Genomic DNA, 6,000 nt, shown 5'->3' with positions numbered 1-6,000 from the left:
TCATGTTTATACCACTGCACTCCATCCTGGGTGACAGAGTAAAACCCTATCTCAAACAAACAAACAAACAAAAATTATCCCCAATTTAGGTCGTTTGGTGGGTTGAGTGTCTTAATGGCTCCAGAACATCCATCACTTTTGCCATGTACCTTGGCAGTGCCCTCTCACTCTGGGAGGGGCATTCTGCCCCAAATCACCCAACTGTGACTTTAGTCTGGTGACCGATTTTGTCTCGTGGGATGTTGGCAAACATAATTCAGGCAATTCTGAAAGTGCTTGCACATTTCCACTTAGACTCACGTGTCTCCACCACTAAGAGAGCATCCTCAAGCTGACCTGCTGGCTACTCACACGGCAGAGCCGACGTGCCACAGCCATCCCAGCCAAGGCTACTGTGGATCAGCCAATGGCAAACAATCTCCATACATGTGAATGAGCCCTGGCACCACCAGCAGAGCTGCCTAGCCAACTCACAGCTGACTGCAGATGAGTGCAGCGTAGAGCAGCCGAGCCCAACCCAGAACAGATTCATGAGCTAAATCAAGGTTCAGCCAACTATGACCATGGGCCAAGTCTGGCCCACCATCTGTTTTTGTATGACTTGTGAAAAAAACTCACAGACCATTCAACTTCGTGGTTGAAAAAAATCAAAGAGTAATATTTCTTAACATATAAAAATTCCATGAAATTCCAATTTTAGTGTCCATAAATAAAGTTTTATTGGAACACAGTCATGCTCCTCCATTTGCATAGCATCTAAGGCTACTATTGTGCTACAAGGCCAGAGTTCAGAGACTGTATGGCCTGAAACATCTAAAATATTCACTATTTGGCCCTTTTCAAAAAAAAAGATTGTCAATCACTGAGCTAAATAAATGTTTATTGCTATGTGCCACTGAAAGTCACTGATGGTTTGTTTTGCAGCATCACTGTAGCAAAAGTTTACTGATACATCTTCTCCTCTGAACAGCCATTTCCTTACCTATTTCCCCCACAGAAAGTACTGGTGGAGCAGCAGAAGCCCAAGGTCAGAACAAAGCCAGCTTCCTCCTCCTCCTTCCCACCATGGACATGGACCCCATGGCCTGGATTGATGGCTGGGATGGTGACGGGTTGTAACAATGAATGCCAGCATATCAAAAAATGTCAGATTCTTCAGTGGGTTCCTGTCTAGGGAGCAGACAACACCAGCCACTCTGCCACAGTGACCAGTGAGGATCCAGAAGTCCCCTCATTCCTGCCAACAGTGCCACAAAGTTTATGAACAAGGGTTTCCATCTATCACCAGCTGCATACTCAGAGGTCAAATTGCATAGGAGTAGAGGCATGGAGAGGAAACCTGAAAGATGAAAAGAAACTTTTAGCTCAACCTGAATAATTACATTGGAACTAAGTTTACGAGATTGGGCTAAAATTTAATTCCCACTCTGGGGTCCAGTGGTGGAAATTTGAGAGAAATATTCCACCAGTTAATAAAAAGAATTAAGTTACATTTTTTATCATCTCTGAGTGTATTGTGAGTGAATTTTGCAAATCTGATATGAATTTTTATAAAATGAATACACAGATGAATAAATGAATGACTTAATGTGAAACTCCTTATCATCCTGCCATGTACTCTTTCCACCACCCACTGGCATTTCTAGCCAGTGAAGGCATCAATCCAGAAACAACTCATTCCTTATCTTGAAATGCCTTCCAACTTCTAGGAGCAAGCAGCAACTTCTAGGTCTAGCTCCCTGCTTCAGAAATGCGTAAACATTCACCTACATCCTCTGGTCCCTTGGCTCAGGAATTTTGTAGGTGGTCTCAAAGTCTTGGATAAATTTACATGAAACAGGCTGGCATCCTCTATGTTAGAGGAGTTTGGATCTTTCAGTAGACTCTAGCCTTAAACCTGTACAAAAATCTTTTCAGATTATAACGAGGCAATGTTTTCCCCAAGAGGAGGAAAGGTCAGATTCCCACATCTGGAGTTTGACCTTTGTGCATGTTGTCATTTCACCCACCACAGGAAACCTTTCTAGGCTGGGCTAAAATGTGTAACTTCTCAACAGTGTGGCTGGTAGCAATCCCACCCAGCTGTGTGGAACGGGAAGTGAAAAGGCAATTAATATTCTGTTAAAACTTCAGGGGGTTGCACTGAAGCTGGCCAGATAGCAAGGCTGACTCATCATGTTAAAACTCAATGCAGTATTGTCTGCTCACTTCTGCTGACTCACTGGTCAGCCCTAAGCTATATGTACACAGGCAGAGCTGCCAGGTCTCACATCCGCCTTTGCAGAGTGTTACCCTTCCGCACCAGCCATGACCGTTCACTCTCTGGAGAAGCATTTATGATCAGCCATGGATGATTTTAAATGTGTGAAGAACTGTTTCATGGAGGGAGATTATCAGCCTCTTTCTTACGTTGTTTTACATGAAAACAGCATGAACAGCTACACAACTGACATTGCAGAAGAACCATAGTTCTTCCAAGCTGGAATGGAGACTTAGAGATCAAGCTAGATCTCATAAGAAACATATAGATTTTTCCTATGAGAGAGTGAGAAGGAGGCTAGCATGTTGACTAAGAGCTTTGAGTCGGGCGACCTGAATTTATGTAGCCTTGGACACAGGTAGTCGAATTATAAGTAGTAGGCTAATATAGCTGTTAAGTAACTTTAAGCAAATTGCTCAGACTTTCTGAGCTTTGGTTTCCTTATCTGTAAAATAAGAAATAATTATACCACCCACCTCATGGGGCTATTGTGAAGAAAGGATGAAAAGACATCAAGTATGAAAGGAATCGAGTGCTGGGCACAAAGTCCTCCATATATTGTAGCTATTAGTAAGGCTGATGAGGCAATTCATGGAAACCTCTTTCCTGGAAACAGGATAGAACCTACATGTGTTTGGCATTAGATTAGTAAAGGGTAAAAGAATATCACTGCAAGCTGGGCATTGACGGCGGTGGGGAGGACAGAGATGGAGGAAGAATTGCCCGGGGAATGCTGGACCTTCAGTATTTTGAAGGGCCCTGCTTTGGGGCCCAGGTGAGGAAGTACCCACCTTTCCATCCTGATTTTAGGTCTGCTGAAGATAGTTATTCATTTTAAAAAAAAAAAAAAAGACCCCTCTGATTATAAGTCTTTGTTTGAAGACATTGCTCAGATTTCCCTTTAAGGGCCTCATTTAAATGTACACACAAGGCAGCACAGTCCAGTTTTTTAAAAAAAACCCTGGCTAGTAATGACATACAGAATCTGATACTTACATGATACTGTTAAGTACACTCTTTTTAAACCACTAATTCTTATTTCACAGAAAGTGGTCCTTATGTCAAAGTCCTTAAGAGGTCCAACAGCTTGTATAACCAGCGGACCTCATGGTTAGTTAGCAGCTTTCAGGACTTGAATTCCCAGTGATAAACAAAAGAATTCCAAAGGCCACAATCCATAAACTCTCCATAAAAGCATATGGAACTACTTAAGAAGGTTGGCTCAGGGCTGTTGTTTTGAAAACAAGTATCCTCAGCCAGAATTTCTACTGAGTGCTATTTACTGAATGGTTGAAGAAGGGCAAGACCCCATGGATGCTGTAGGGCTGCATTTCAGCAATTGCCAACATTTTGCAGATATTGCTCTAAGCCTCCTGATATCCTGTGAAGGATGCAAAAAGTCCGTACCTTTGTATCCATTCTACCCAAGGCATTGGGGCTACTCATGGAGGAGCCTGCACACCTTAAATATCCTTCTACAAATCTGATGGCAAGATCTTAGGCCTCCAGAATTCTCATTTACTACTCTTGGAACTTTCTGATTATAGTACCCCCTGCAAGATTCAACTGACCGCTCCATCCTTTGTACCTCAACAAAAATCCATCAAAATTTCACTTGTAGGATAGATGATTTCAAGCCAGTCTCCTATTACTGAACTGTGTTCTTTGAGAGCAGCAACTTTTATCTGCTTCTCCATATCACTAGGATTTGGCTTAGTAGGTGCTGAACAATTCTTTTATTCTCATATTAATAAAATCTAATTAATTATGATTATAAGTTAACGAGTAAATTGATTAGGCCCTGACCTTTTGAATCAGTCTAGAGCCACGACTAGAACTCAAAGTTCTGACACTCACTCTGACTCCACAAGGACTTCACTTGTACTTCACAAAGATTTCCAGTGAACCCAATCATTACTCTTGCTGTCAGATGTCAGATTAATGTGGCTACCAAGATGTAGATATAGGGTAGGTTTTGGATCCATTGGCCATCATACGCCTAAACATGAACATAGTCAACTTACCTGGTTTTTCTATGCTGTTTAAGGATCAAGAGAGAATCTTCTGGAACTTTGTCTTGGTGCCAGAACAACACAGATTGTCTCGCTTTTTCTAAAACTAATAATGAGACTTTTTTTCTCAGTTTTAAAATGTTACTCAAGACTTTCTGTTTTAATAAAATGAGAGAGTAAGATAAATCTCACTATTAAAAAACTAGAAATACTGGATAAAATATAAAATTTGAAATGTTTTATATTCATGCTTAAGCTCTCAAGAAAGAAAAAGAAATGCCCAGGCATCAGAAACCAAGAGATAATTGAAAACAGAACAAAGTTTCAAGGTGTCAGTTCATGACGTAGCTGTGCTGTGGAGGTGGAGGGGTAATTATTATTATTTATTGTTATTTTTTTGAGATGGAGTCTCGCTTTGTCACCCAGGTTGGAGTGCAGTGGGGCGATCTCAGCTCACTGCAACCTCCACCTGCTGGGTTCAAGCGATTCTCTTGCCTCAGCCTCGCAAGTAGTTGGGATTACAGGCGCATGCCACCACTCTGGGCTAATTTTATTTATTTACTTTTTTTTTTTTTTTTTGATTTTTAGTAGAGACAAGATTTCACCATGTTGGCCAGGCTGGTCTCAGCCTCCCAAAGTGCTGAGATTACAGGCGTGAGTCACCGTGCCGGACCGGTGATTATTGATTCTGTTCACCCAAGGGCTTGGGATTTCATGCTCATGTAGAAACATAAAGTAAGCATTTGGCCCAAGTGGGCAGGAAATTGGAATTGAGAACCTTGCATAGAAGCTATGTTCTACATGAAAAGGTAGTCAACATATTCTACATGAAAAGGTAGTCTAAGTAAAAACCCACCCATTCACATAGGTATATGTCAAGGAAATTAAAAACTTAAATGAGTAGATACAGCAAGAGAATTTATAAACTGGAAAACAGATTTTAGGACATTACTCAATAGACACAGAGATATAAAGATCTGGAAAACATGGAAGCTTAAGGGACATGGAAGACGCAATGAGGAGGACCAACAGATTTAATTCCAAGAATGCGAAATAGAGGAAAATAAGACGGGGGCAATACTTGAAGAGATAATGGTTGAAATGTTTTCATCCATGATTAAAACACTTGAATCGTGAAGTTCAAAAATTGTAATGAATTCCAGGAAGGATAAATAAAGCTTAAACGAAACAAATCCAAAGCAAGCCACAATATAATGCAACTGCAGAACTTCGAAGACACACATCTCAAAATACTATAAAAATACTATAAAAGGAAAATCATCAACCTAGAATTCTATACCCAGCTGTATTTAGTTTTCTAGGGCTGCCATAACAAAATACCTCAAACTAGGTGGCTTAAACAACAGAAGCTTATTTTTCACAGTTATGGAGCCCAGAAGTCAAAGATCAAAGTGTTAGGTTTGGTTTCTCCTTGACTTGCAGAGCACCCTCTTCTTGCAGTATCTTCCTGTGGCCTTTTCTCTGTGCAAACGCATCCCGGGGTTCTCTTTTTTTTTTTTTTTAAGACGGAGTCTCTCTCTGTCGCCCAGACTGGAGTGCAGTGGAGCGATCTTGGCTCACTGCAAGCTCCGCCTCCCGTGCCCACGCCATTCTCCCGCCTCAGCCTCCCCAGCAGCTGGGACTACAGGTGCCCACCAGCACGCCCGTCCAATTTTTTGTATTTTTAGTAGAGACGGGGTTTCACTGTGCTAGCCAGTACGTTCTCGA

At 41.5% G+C, this 6,000-nt stretch overlaps 1 long non-coding RNA gene across 1 annotated transcript in view; it reads right to left on the bottom strand.

The window, feature by feature from the left end:
- Nucleotides 1-630: 630 nt before the first annotated feature.
- The window catches only part of LOC112624925, an 86,152-nt gene continuing 80,782 nt past the window's right edge, over nucleotides 631-6,000 (bottom strand). The window contains exons 8-9 of the long non-coding RNA XR_003119488.1: nucleotides 4,118-4,259; nucleotides 631-1,339 (exon numbers count right to left, since the gene is read on the bottom strand). This is a non-coding gene — a long non-coding RNA (uncharacterized LOC112624925). The remainder of the gene's footprint in view (nucleotides 1,340-4,117; nucleotides 4,260-6,000) is intronic.

Source organism: Theropithecus gelada, chromosome 5 (assembly GCF_003255815.1).
Source record: "Theropithecus gelada isolate Dixy chromosome 5, Tgel_1.0, whole genome shotgun sequence".
Lineage (NCBI taxonomy): Eukaryota > Metazoa > Chordata > Mammalia > Primates > Cercopithecidae > Theropithecus > Theropithecus gelada.
The sequence above is the reverse complement of the archived record's forward strand: the minus strand, read 5'-3'. Positions and strand labels throughout refer to the sequence as shown.